Raw genomic sequence first — 12,468 nt, 5'->3', positions numbered from 1 at the left:
TGGTGTATACAGAAGGGGACATGGTTATTGATTAGTGTGTCCATGGTCCAGCTACATTCAAGCTACAGGGAAGGTATACTGCAGTTACCTGGGCAGGGGACACCATTTCAATGCTCTTACTAGCACCCCACTACCACATTAGGTCAGTGCTTCTATGTTGGTCTGTTGTTTTTTAATGACATATTGGGTCACAATCCTCATCCTATGTCGCTGATGTCAACAGGTATTTTGCTACTTAGTGAAATTGGGATTGGTGTCAGATATTTCATGGGTTATTCTATGGTTCTGTTCTTGCTTGGACAACACGAGGCACATAAACGGTCGTGAGCCTGTTCACGGTCTCTTGAGTCATGAGTTCTTGTTCTTAGGAATCGGTTTTTATACAGCACACGTTATTTTTGCATTTGAATGTCTTCATTAAATTCAGCTTTCCATCTCTGTAATTTTACTTCAAAATCTGAAATTCCTGCTTTTCTTATAGGTCACTATTGAGTTATTTTAAGCCCTCAATTTTAGATGGTAATGTTGGGTAGCGATAACTTAGGTAAAAACAGTATTAATTTTGTTTTATGAAAAGTTTATGGAAGTTTTAAGCAGAGGTAAAGTCTTGCATATTTAAATTAATTTTCCTTCATGAGTAAGACATTAAGAAACCTTGGGTGCAAGTATAATAGAAACGTTTAGAAATTTGATTTATAGATGAAAATTCAGAAAAAAAGATGTCTCCCTTTGTTCATCAGCTTGGGGAGCGGGTATCTCTTTAAAGTCCCATAGGAAATGGCAGGTTGGCAGCTCCACCTCCGAACCGACCTAGAGCAGCAGGATCCACTGAAGTCAAAACTGAAGAAAGCTGACGCAAGACAGAGCACTGACAGTGGAAGAACAGGTTTTCCTCAGAAATATCTGAGTGGCTGAGTGTGTAAAAGCAAGCAGAGATAGCAAGAAGACTAAGGAAAAAGAAAAACCACGTGAGTATGGGCAACGTCTGTGAATCGGCCAAAACCCTGATGAGACAGCCTCAACAGTGGAGTCTTATGAGTCGTCTGAGCTCTAATGGTACAGCGAGCATATGCGAAGCTGAAAGAGAGGGCAGGAGGGAGACAGGGCCCGAATGAAAAGTCGCCCTTGCTGAGGAAAACACATCACCCGCTTGTGCTAGTGGCCAAGGAGCAGATAGTGAAATTTTATGAATGGGCTCCTGGGGAAGCCTGATTCTCCATTGCTTCTGTACATTGCAATGATTCAGAGCGGTGCAAAATGTATACGCAACAACAGCTTTTAAATTTACTGGAGTGCCAACACGTGTTGACACGTGCGCGTCGGGCTAGATGTGCCCTTGCTCTTGGTTGTCTGGCAGTAGTCTCCCTCTCATGCCTCTCACCACCAGAAGCCATATAACTGCCTTGGCGTGGCACTGTGCCCTGCACAGTGGCCGTGCTCACAGTCTGCGTTGCTGTGAATGGGAGACAGCGTGCATGCCTGTACTTTCTTATTTAAAGAGACTGAATACTTAATGTAAGAAAAATATAAAGAGTATATTAGTGTGGGTGACCTTTCTCTTAGTTTATTCACTTTCTAAGATGGCTACAAAAGGAGGGAACCAGAAGTACTGTATGGAAAACAGCAAGGGTAGCTGGACCCCATAATTTCCCGTGACCTACAGGGATTCACCACGTCATTTGGCATACTGGGAGTAAGCCAGGGTTTGGGGATAGCAGCAGCAAGAGGGTAAGTTGGAAGCATGTGGGTCAACAGGAGATTTAGATTAGTTGAGAGGCTTCAGGGGGTTTCTTGATAATGGGAAGAAGCTGAAAGCTGGTGATGCTTGTTTAGTAGAAATACTGGAAGTGTGTAAAAATTTTGAGTTTGAGGAAAGGGAAGTCAGTGGCAGGAAAGCATAGCCAGTACAAATGCTCAGGAGAAGCTGGAGCTCTGTTCTCCAGCATGAGTTGACCTTCTGAGGAAAATGGGGCAAATGCAGTCCCCAGAGACCCAATTTGGTTGTGCCAGCAGAGAAGAATAAAACAGAATGAGGGTAGAAAATGGGACTGCAACCTTGACTATAAAGGTTCGAAAGCGAGACTGCTCTTCTGAGAGGAAGTCAATCAAAATGTTAATCGGCCTAATATGTTACCCAAGTTCTGTATTTTGCATAACTTCAATAGAAAAGATTTTTTTTTAAGTGGCAAAATTGGAAATAAATAACATGACAGTAATATTACTTAGTCTCATTGCCTGAAGTGTAAGTGTCGTGTCAAATCATAAAGGTAGTCAACAATAGCTTGGAGATAGGCAGTGAGGACCCCAAAAAAACAGAAGTGTATGGCAGGAACTGCAAAGCCATCAAAGTGACCTTTCAGTGCAGGAGAGTGTCGTCTCGGGGAGTGTGTGTCAGTTTAAGTACAGTCACAGTAGAAAATCCATACTGTCAAAATTAACTGTTGCTCTACTGTAGAATTTTATTACATTTTGGTTTTAAGTAGTCATTGCCCAAACGGAATTAAGATACTAGTTCAGTAAACATTTCCAATTCCTCTGAAATGGAAACAATTTTTTTTTTTTCCAGACTTGTTTGCAAATTCGTTCTCCCATCCATCTGATTCTCCTTAGTCCGTTAATTACTAAGTTGTGCGGTCCGTTTTTGTTGATGGCTTCTTTAGCTTTAATTCTTTCCTTTTGCTTGATTTTCTACACGGAGAAGTTGACTGGTGTGGCTCTTCAGCCCTGCTAGGCAAAAAGCCATCATTGTCAATATTGCTGGAAGGTTAAACACACACAGAAACCGGACTGCTCTTGTCCAGGTAAAGAGGAGTCTTAAACATGAGCTGGTGCCGTGAGCTAACAGCTGCTTTGCCTGCAAAAACATCTTCCCCCACTAAAACTTTATTAACAGTTGTGTAGCTTCATCAGTGGGAGTAATGGTAGGAGGAGGCCTAATGTAAACAAAGCACAGGTGGCTGTGTGGGGATTTTATCGCACGGGCATCTGGACCTGAACAAAGCTCACTCTCTCTCTCTGTATGTATACATACATACATACATACATACATACATATATATAAAAGCAATCCCATCATTTCTACCACTGGGGGAACAGAACCGGTTTTATTAATGGTGGGAAATGATAGGGAAAAGGAGTTAGTGCCACATGAGGGAGCGGTGGCTTCTCGTCCTCTCTGTGTGTCTCTATAGACCTCTCTTGGCCTCGGTTTCCCAGCTGGTGAGATGAGGATATTCCTTACAGAGGTACAGGATGAGGCTCACAGGTAGTTCATCTTTTTGAACTTGAAACGTGCAAAAATGATGAAAGTAGTAGGGATTGTTACTATTCCCCATTTCGCACAAAGTGAAATATTGAGAGGCTAAAGCTCTCTCAACCAGCCAGCCTCAAGCCCCAGTTTGACTGCAGAGGAAATCTATTACTCATTTCCTGCCTTTACTTAAAATAAAGAACACCCTGCTGCCCAGTACCGTGTCTAAGAAGACACATCATCACTAATTTTTTGCCGGAATAATAAAAGTGACAAAAGGGGATTCCCCTGAATGTTTGATGCTTTTCTGCTGCACAGCTCTGGCAGTCCCAGAATAGCCATGCAGAATCTGCACCGAAACGGGAAGTCGAAGGGTACGAGCTGGGCTCGCACATGCCTCTTCTCTAATTTGGCCTTACTGGAAACGCGTGTCCTTGTTTCAAGAAATAACTGAAGGGACATGGTGGGAGAGGACCGATGGACTTAAATCCAGAAAAAGGTGTCATTAAGGAACGGAAGAGAAACCGCCTCTTTTCAAAGAAGAACTTGAGGGGAAGGCACTGAAATTGCCCGGGTACAAATTCACTCTGACTCCTTACTTGTAATACAACCTTATTCTCTGACATGCTGAATGAGTACCTGCTTTTTGTATTGCATCGCAGTTCTGGATAAGGATGTGACATCTTACTGGTGGGGTTATGCGACACAAGTCCTAAGGAAAGTGCCGTCATCATGGACTCAGGGCACATGCACCTGTGGCTCTGTGGAGGGTTGTACATATAGAGCTTGCAGAAACGGTACGCTGGTTTGGAGGCAGTTGTGTGAGTAGAGCCATGTCTGTACTTGCAAAAAGATGAGCAATAGATGAGTGGGCATACTGGAGTGGATCTATGTAGCTTTAACTATATCGATACAGATAAATTGGTACAATTTTTATGTGCTGACAAGATACGAGCTTTGTCAGCATGTGCTAACAGCATTATGAATTGAAGGCGTTCAGCTTTCCCTGGCTGATACTTGAAGTTCTTAGGTTTGGCCTCTTTGGAATGGATCTGGCGTCTGCAGTGAGGCTAGATTTGAAAACCAGGTTTCCACATGTGGGGATTTCGGCATCCCAAGTAGGTACGCAGATGTGCACAATGGGAGCTCTTAAGCGTAGAGAGGACTTGAAAATCTGTGCCTTGTTTAAGTACCTGTGCAGACCCCCCCAAGAACCCTGTTTAAAATACCGAGGTTGAGCACCAAAAACTCTGGGCCCGATGTAAATTTTTGCAGTTATCTGAACTTTGTTTTTGAGTTTCTAGAACTTTGCAATGGGGATTACATGTCAGAGAAATGCAGTGCTGAGGCTGGAGATCAGGAACATGCCTTCTAATAGGTCTCCATTGAACATGGGGCCCTCCTAAGCAGCTGCTGACAGAGAAATAAATATACTGATTACTTGGTGTAAGTGGAAAGCCTTTAAAATTCATTCAAAGCTTGCAGTATGCTCCAAAAGGGTGTTGTTTCTACGTCCTCATGTTAATTTACAGGCAACAGGCCATCACTTAGTCAATTCTAAGAAGTAGAGTATATAAGCAGTACTGTTATAATCATGCTGACAACTCGAACATCATTTTCTAATAATTGAAATTAAAAAAGCCAGACCCATAGCCAGCATAAATCATATTCATTGCACAGACTTCAATGAAGCTCCAGTGCCATTCAGTAACTGCACGTCATATGCCCTATGGTGATGTGTGGTTTGTGTTCGAAAAGAAGTAACGTCGTGATCCTAGACTTACGCAGCATCTACAAGCCACAGCAGTATTTAGTAGTACCTGTGAGCATCTAGTGCCGTACTCTCCAAATACCTTGATTTAACAGTATTGGAAAGAATCCCCAAGTGTCCTCCTGCAGCAGCACCACTCCACGCAGGAGAAAGGTGGCTTTGCAGGGGAGCTGTTGTCACATCAGGTCACTGGGCAGCCACGTATCATATGCCTCTTCCTGCATTCCCCAGCGCTGAGCCAAGGGAGTGTGCACAGAGCAAAGCCCCAGCTGCGGAGTTTTGTGTCGGCAAAGATGGGGCTTTGCTAGGGGACCCCCTTTCTGGCTGCAGTGCAGTGCCGTGGCCTCCTGCCTGTTTCCTCTCTTCCAGGCTCACAGGCAGGGCTGTACGTGGCTTCCCAGAGAGGGAGAGACCGTGGCCCAGTGCTTCGAAGGTGGGAGATAGGGGCTAGTGATGGGGGAGTGTAAGGAGGGAGCCGGTTACGCGTCTTGTCTTCTCCACATAAAGCTTAACATTCCTGCCTCCTGTGGGCTAAAATACCCTCACACGAGGGTATCGCAACATCTGTTTTCTGTACCCGATTTGCCCTGCAGTCTTTGTTTGACCTTGGGTGAGTCATAAGAGGTTACCACCCCGTTTGGCTTAAACTATAAAAGTAATAAATAAATAAATACAGGAAATAAATAAATACAGTGAGCAAGAGAAGCCAGAAGAAAGATCTTTAGCTCTTCGTTAGTATTTTTAATGAGAAGAGGAAAAAGCTGCTCTTTTTACAAACCACACATTTTAATATTGCCTACAATAAATGGTGCTTGAAAGTGTAAAGGGTCTGAGGTAGCTGGTGAGTGTGAGTAATTCCAGAGTTGAGACTTTGACTACATCTGCAATACAGCCTCTCCCACTCAGAAAAATACACTCATGCTTACATGTATATATATGTATTCATATATAAGGCACAGCACTACATACGATACTTTGTGAGTATGAACTGCATGAGCATAGCACCTTCCTTTTGATTTTTCTCTCTCGCAGAAGCACCACTAAAATGACTAAAACGTGAGTTTTGCACTTTTTGTTGGGGAGTCTCTCTTTCTTGGGAGGAACACTTTCTTGGGTGCTTTCAAGACTCGCTGAGTTTTCAAAAGAGCTGACTTCATCTCTGTGATAATGAGCAGTACATAAGGTTGAATTCTGCCCTCGGCTGTACAGACGCAGCTGCCATTGACTTCAGCGGGAGCTGCATGTACACATTCAAGGGCAGAACATGGACCAGAATTTTTAGGTGCATGTAAATGCTGTTGGAGGCTAAACAGAGGTCATGTAGAGTTGCTGGCATAGAGCCATGTATGACAAAGTAGACTATGTTTTATCTTCCTCAGAATGCTTACTTTTGAAGCCTCTTGTGTTTTTTAGAGATGAGGACATAGAGTCTCTTCAGTTAGTTGGTGAAATTTTTTTTCTATCATCTACTGTGTTAATTTCTTGCTGTGAACTGTGCTGTAACAGTGTTGTGTGCTGTTGATCAGCTCCTGGATTCCTCCCTGGAAGTGGCTGCATTTTCAGTGATGAGACACTATGAAAATTCTGCAACCTGGAAGATGAATATATAATTCTAATCGATATTTTCGTTAGGTTAAAATATTTAATCTTTTTTAATATGAGGATGGGATGAGATCAGGAGAAAGAGGAGGATGTACAATTTCACTGTTTTATATTAGAAATGTTTCCATGTGACCAGAAGTGCATTAAGGAAACAATGCTTATGCTTCTGTGGCACGCCACCAAAAGGTATGCACCTTTTTATTGCTTCATGTATGTTGAAAGTATGGAAACTACATTGAGGTCTGCACTGATGAGCGACTTTACATGCTGCAAAGTCCTCCTATATTACATGCTCAGGTTCTTTTGAAAGAGAGAGTTTAAGACCTGTAGAAGGATCTTTCCTGAGACCTTTGAGATTGTGCTGAAGTGCTTTAAGAATGAATTCTCAATTTGCTTATTTAAGTGCTGTTCAGGTAAGCTTTGGAGCACTGTGATTAAGCCTGTTTTAATAAATCTTTAAAATGCAAATCAGCTTCTGAAGTTCGTGACCATCTCATGGAAGAATGTGCAAGAAACCTGGATGTATATAGTATATACATGTATGTGAGTGCATATATATATATGTATATACACACACTGATGGAGATGTATTCTTTTGGTATTTGTAATATTACTGAAGTTATTCTGTGCGAGGCAGAGGTGCTACAAATCTATGAAAGCTAATTCTGTTGCATGATGGTGTGGTCTAAGGACCACAATCTTCTCACATGTTCATGTTTACATTTTTTTAATCCATATGAAGAATGTCTGAAGTGCCAAAATGTTTAGGTATTCTAATCCAAATGATATGAGTAAGAGGGATAAGTATTCTTCATTTAAGAAAAGATTATATAGTTGCAATGAACAAAAAAAACCCCAAAGCTAAATCTGTTACTCTTCACAAAAAATAGTTTTGCTTCCAAAGTATCTCCTGAAGCCACCTGTGATGCTTGCCCAGCCACCTAGAAGAGGCACCAAAGATGTATTCCTGACAAAAAGCACTTCCTTGACTATGCTCTTTGATTTCTTTTTTTTGTGTCTGTTTTCCTTCAGAAAAGAATGGCTTACAGGGGAAATTCTGTTTTCAGATTCTTTTTTTTCACTTGGCTGAGTGATGAGAGCAAAAATTCCATACTGCATTGGACTTATCAGGAGCTGCATCTCCAGAAAAGCAGGAGGGCAATCAGGGTATATATTTGAGTAATTCAAACTGCTGGAGAGAACTGTAGTGGCAAGGACACTGTGAGCAAAAGTGGCTATAGTGATGCTTTTTTTAGCAAGCTCAGTGGAGAGGTACTACTGGAGGGGAATCTAGTTAGTGTCTTACTAGAAATTCTGAACATGAAAGACTAAGGAGGAATTGCTAGTGATCAAACTTATTTTAAAGTATGGAGTTTGGGCTTGATTCAGCGATACACTTTCTGAATCCAGCTGTCAGGAATGGCATGTGTTTTCCCTTTCCTTTACATACTACATGTGAGCTTATGAATGAGGTTTTGATAGGACACTGCTCCCCAGCGTAAGATAGCATCTTCATCCTCAGAGGGGTTCACTGAAGACTTCCTTCCTAAAAAAAGCCTGCCCACTAAGCAATAGTTGTGAGCTGAAATATAGCTCCAGTAGATGATTTACAGTGAAATTCTTGCTTCCATAACTCGCTTATCTGAATGCCTTGGTTTGCAAATGAAACCTGCTGCTTCTGTTGCTGATCCTGCCACTGTTGTCATGAAAGAGTTTAGTATGTACACTTGAAGCTCACTGCTGCTTTTCTTTTGTCCTATGCCAAAAGCTCATGTTCAGTGGAAAATACAGCCTGAATGGTGTATCTGAAGAAAACATGTTTATGATAGCAAATACCACCAGTACAATAATGTAAACTTCCACTAATGCAAGTGGCAAGGCAGTCCGGCAGTATTCATATTACTAAGAAGATAATCAGAGCTATGGAAAGGTCCCCTTCGGCTGGATCCATGTGTGATACCACCGTGTGGTGCTTACGCAGTCCAACAACGATGACTTGGCTTTTTTTTTTTTTAATCTGGGCAGAGTTGTACTCTGCTGTAAAGCTGTAACTAGTGACAGTGCATGGCTTGGCTTTATGCCACACTGTTACTCAGGTGTTTTCTCTTAATTAATGCAGAATACAGGGTATGCAAGCTGGATAGATGGGAGGTATTCTTCCTTCACTTGTCTCTCTGCATAACAATTTACATATTATAGATCATCATGGCTCAATAAGTATCCAGCCATAGTTCTGATATGAAAATAGGTTTTCCTCATGACAGAAATCAGTGCACTGATGTAGTTTTATTCCGCTATTTGAAACGGTACTATGATTGGTGTGTGACCCAGATGGATTTATTCAAGCACAGTATGAGAATGGCCATTACAGAAATAGGCACACTCTCTCCAGTCACGATGTAAAACCTGACAGAGATAACACTGTGGTGTAATGTAACTTCATAAAATCACATTTACTGTTCTGCATTCAATAAAGTCCTCTTGTTTAGGTATTGGAATGAAAACATGATTTACTGCTTTTGGGTTTGGATGAAAACTAAACCCAAAGGTTTTTCCAATGGAAAACATTCAGTATGAAAGATTCAGTGATACTCTATAGGACTTCCAAATTCCAGCATACAAAATTTCTGCAAAGTTCCAAACATATGTTATACCTTCCCTTTTTTTTTTAAGTAACCATAGAGTGTTTCTGCTGCTATGGGAAGGATTCATTGAAAACCTTTTGGATACAAAAAACCCCACCACATTGCAGTATACGTTACTGTTTATTGATTGCCTCTAGTTTGTTTTACTCTTGTCCTACTTGTGATTATATTCCCATTATTGCCATACTTCTTAGTAAGGTAAATTATGTATTTGATTTTAACAAGAATTTCTAACACAGAATTAAACTGAAGTGTACTACTTACTTGAGATTTCAATTTGAAATTCTTCAAATGAAAATACTTTGGGGGTTTTTTCAATTTTTTTAGTGCCTAGATTTGCCACGCTTTTTTCCAGAACTTAATTTTGAGGAATTTGCTTGTTATAGTAGGTTATTTATATGTTTCCTTTAGAAGAAGTATGACAGTTAACAAGGGTAGTCAGATCTTTGGAGGCAAATTGTTTATGTCATTTGTTGGCTGTGTAAAATTGCTGCTGAAAGCCTTATTACCAATGCAGCTGCTATTAGTAGTGGTTAGAATTTAACATCTGATTTTAATGCAGAGTTGTCCCTTAAAGCATCTCCTAGAAAAGAGTGGACACACACGCACACATAGAGGAGAGAATGTGCAAGGTTGTGTGCTTATTTTGTATTTGTTTTATGGGCTTCGGTTATGTTTGCTAAAATTGCCCTTTTAGGTAAGATGAAATACTCTTTTGTTTTGCAGAGCTAAAACTTGATGGAATTTTTTTTTTTTTTTGCCTCATGTGACTTAGGCAGGAGGAACTGAAGTCAAATTGAAAAGTTAATAGGTTCTAGATTCAGAAGTCAAATAGCTACTTTGAAAATTAAGAGCTGTGGTTGTAATTTTAGCTGTTTGAAACAATTTTCACACAGAACAGAAGCAAGCCAAATTATTGTTTCCTTGTGCGGGTAATCTTTCGGTACAAAAATCATGACAGATTTTACCAAGAGTGGTAGTAAAGTAATTACTGCCTTTAACATTCGGTGTATAACCTGTTGATACATAAATATGGCCTGAATTTGAAAGTATCACTTTGGCCGTAGTGAGCTGATAAACCAGCTGCACGTACGTATCACTCATTGCTCTCCAACCAATATGGTTGCTGACGTGATGCTAGCAGTAGGATAATGCTAATATCCAGCTTGTTTTCTGACTTACTTTCCTTTTTACGTCTTATTTCCCACAGTGTAGTTCTTGTAGGCATATTTTGGCAACCTTGGTTTGTACTTCTTGGAAAGCTGCTGCATCTTTCTGCCTGTCCTTTTTCAGGCAACAACACCGTTGCTGTTTTATGACTCTATGGGGTTTTAATGTTTGAAAACCAACAACATGGCCTCGTCTAAATCGATTTAGCCCAGCTGTAGTCTGTTCTGGCTGCTGATCTGAAAGCTGAAGTCATTCAGTCTGAGATTCCCAGCCAGCAGCACAATACATTGTACTGTTTCTGTAGTAATGAAATTCCCCTACAGTATATACTGATGCTTGTTTTTGATAGGGAATATGTCTGATGTTCAGAGTTATATTAACAAAATATTTGAAGGCCAGGGAGATTGCTCTTGTGATGAAGTTCTTCTCTGATGTTGTTATCATTAAAGCTAGCTGAAAATGTTCCGTTTAAAACTGGTTTTGGAAAGCTGAGTTCTGAGAAATTTATGTAGAATAATTTTTGCTCTGCAGTTTCAGCTGAAAACAGAAAAATCTTTGTATGTGAATGCTGCTGTGGTGCCTCATGGGAATTTAAGGTCAGTTGCACCCTGCAGATCTGCGTGTTTAGCGCCCTGGCTTTCCTGTGCATCCCTGAGTGTCCAGAGTCACTTACTCCCGTCGTCCCAGCAAGAAGAGGGACTGCGAACGTTTGAGGATATGTAATCTGTGCTGTCAGCTCTATGCCACTTTTCTCACTGTAGCATCTAAATTTCTTGCAGCAGCGCGCTCATTAATGTGGCTAACACCTGTTACAGTCTTCCTTCTCTCCCTTTCTGTTTCATCCGAGAGAAAATTGTGTGTCCAGTGCAAGTCTTCAGATCCTTTTCGAGTGGGGCTTCTTTTGTTGTTTTAAATATAGAAACTGTGGTGCGTAGCAGTAGGAAAGGCAGGTTGAAGTTCATCCATCAGATGCAATGGGAAATGATGAGGTTTTTCACAGACCCTTACTCCAGTGAGAGCTGCTGCCACATTTTTGACCAGCTCCTGCAAAAACTCTGCCTCCTGCTGTACCGTTACCACGATGGCATAAAAGCCTGCAGTGCCTAAGTGGAGCAATGCACTGTGATTTTGGCACTTTAAATGGTATTTTGAATATGCTGAAAACATGCAGTCCGTGCGGTGTCCTGAAAATAAGGACCTCGTTCTTATATCTGAAGTACTGTGGAAGCCTGCGTAGATGAGTCAGAGCATTCTGTTACAGATAAGAATTAGCGATGCTGAGGAAGTGTGCTACAACTTGCTGTACTGGAGGACTTCTTATCAAGAGGAGTGTGGGGACGTTGCACACTTGAAGTGCAGGGAAGCATTTCTGAATGGTGATATTCTTTGTTTGCAGCCTATAGGGGAGGTTTATGGATTTCATCTGTGGGGAAAAAGGCGAGGGAACTTTTTCACATAACTAGAATAATGTTTTTGCTTCACTGCCTTAACTCTGCAATGTTACATGTTTTAATGCACTTAAAAAGCAACTTTGAAGCTATGTTTGAAAAGCGATAAATGGAATTTGTCTAACAAAAGTAAACATCATTGATGCAAAAAATGGAAAACCGTGTCTTCACTGCAACTCCAGCCTGCATTTCAGCCTCACTGAAGTTAGCCGGAATACTGGATTGTGTCCCAGCACTTGCCCTGCACGTTACTTACCAGGACTTTTCAGGGACCTGAATGGTCTTTCTGTATATCCTAGAAGTTGGCAAACTGAGCAGTACAGCGCTGTCTAGCCCCTCTTCTGGTGCCAGGGTTAAGTGCAAGCACCGAGATCAGAATGCCTTTTTCTTGCTTCTTCCTTCTCTACAACATTTTATTTTCTTCTCAGATTCTGTATAGAGATGCTACCCAGGCTGCTTGTGTCATCTGAAGGTTTCACAAAATCAGATGCCACCGGTGCATACTTGGCCCTGCAGAAGATGAAACTCCTTGCAGGCGGATGCTGAGAAGACGGGGACTAGAGCAAATAGGGATCTAATGTA

Source organism: Pygoscelis adeliae, unplaced genomic scaffold (genome assembly GCF_000699105.1).
Source record: "Pygoscelis adeliae isolate BGI_AS28 unplaced genomic scaffold, ASM69910v1 Scaffold38, whole genome shotgun sequence".
Lineage (NCBI taxonomy): Eukaryota > Metazoa > Chordata > Aves > Sphenisciformes > Spheniscidae > Pygoscelis > Pygoscelis adeliae.
This window is presented reverse-complemented; position numbering follows the sequence as displayed.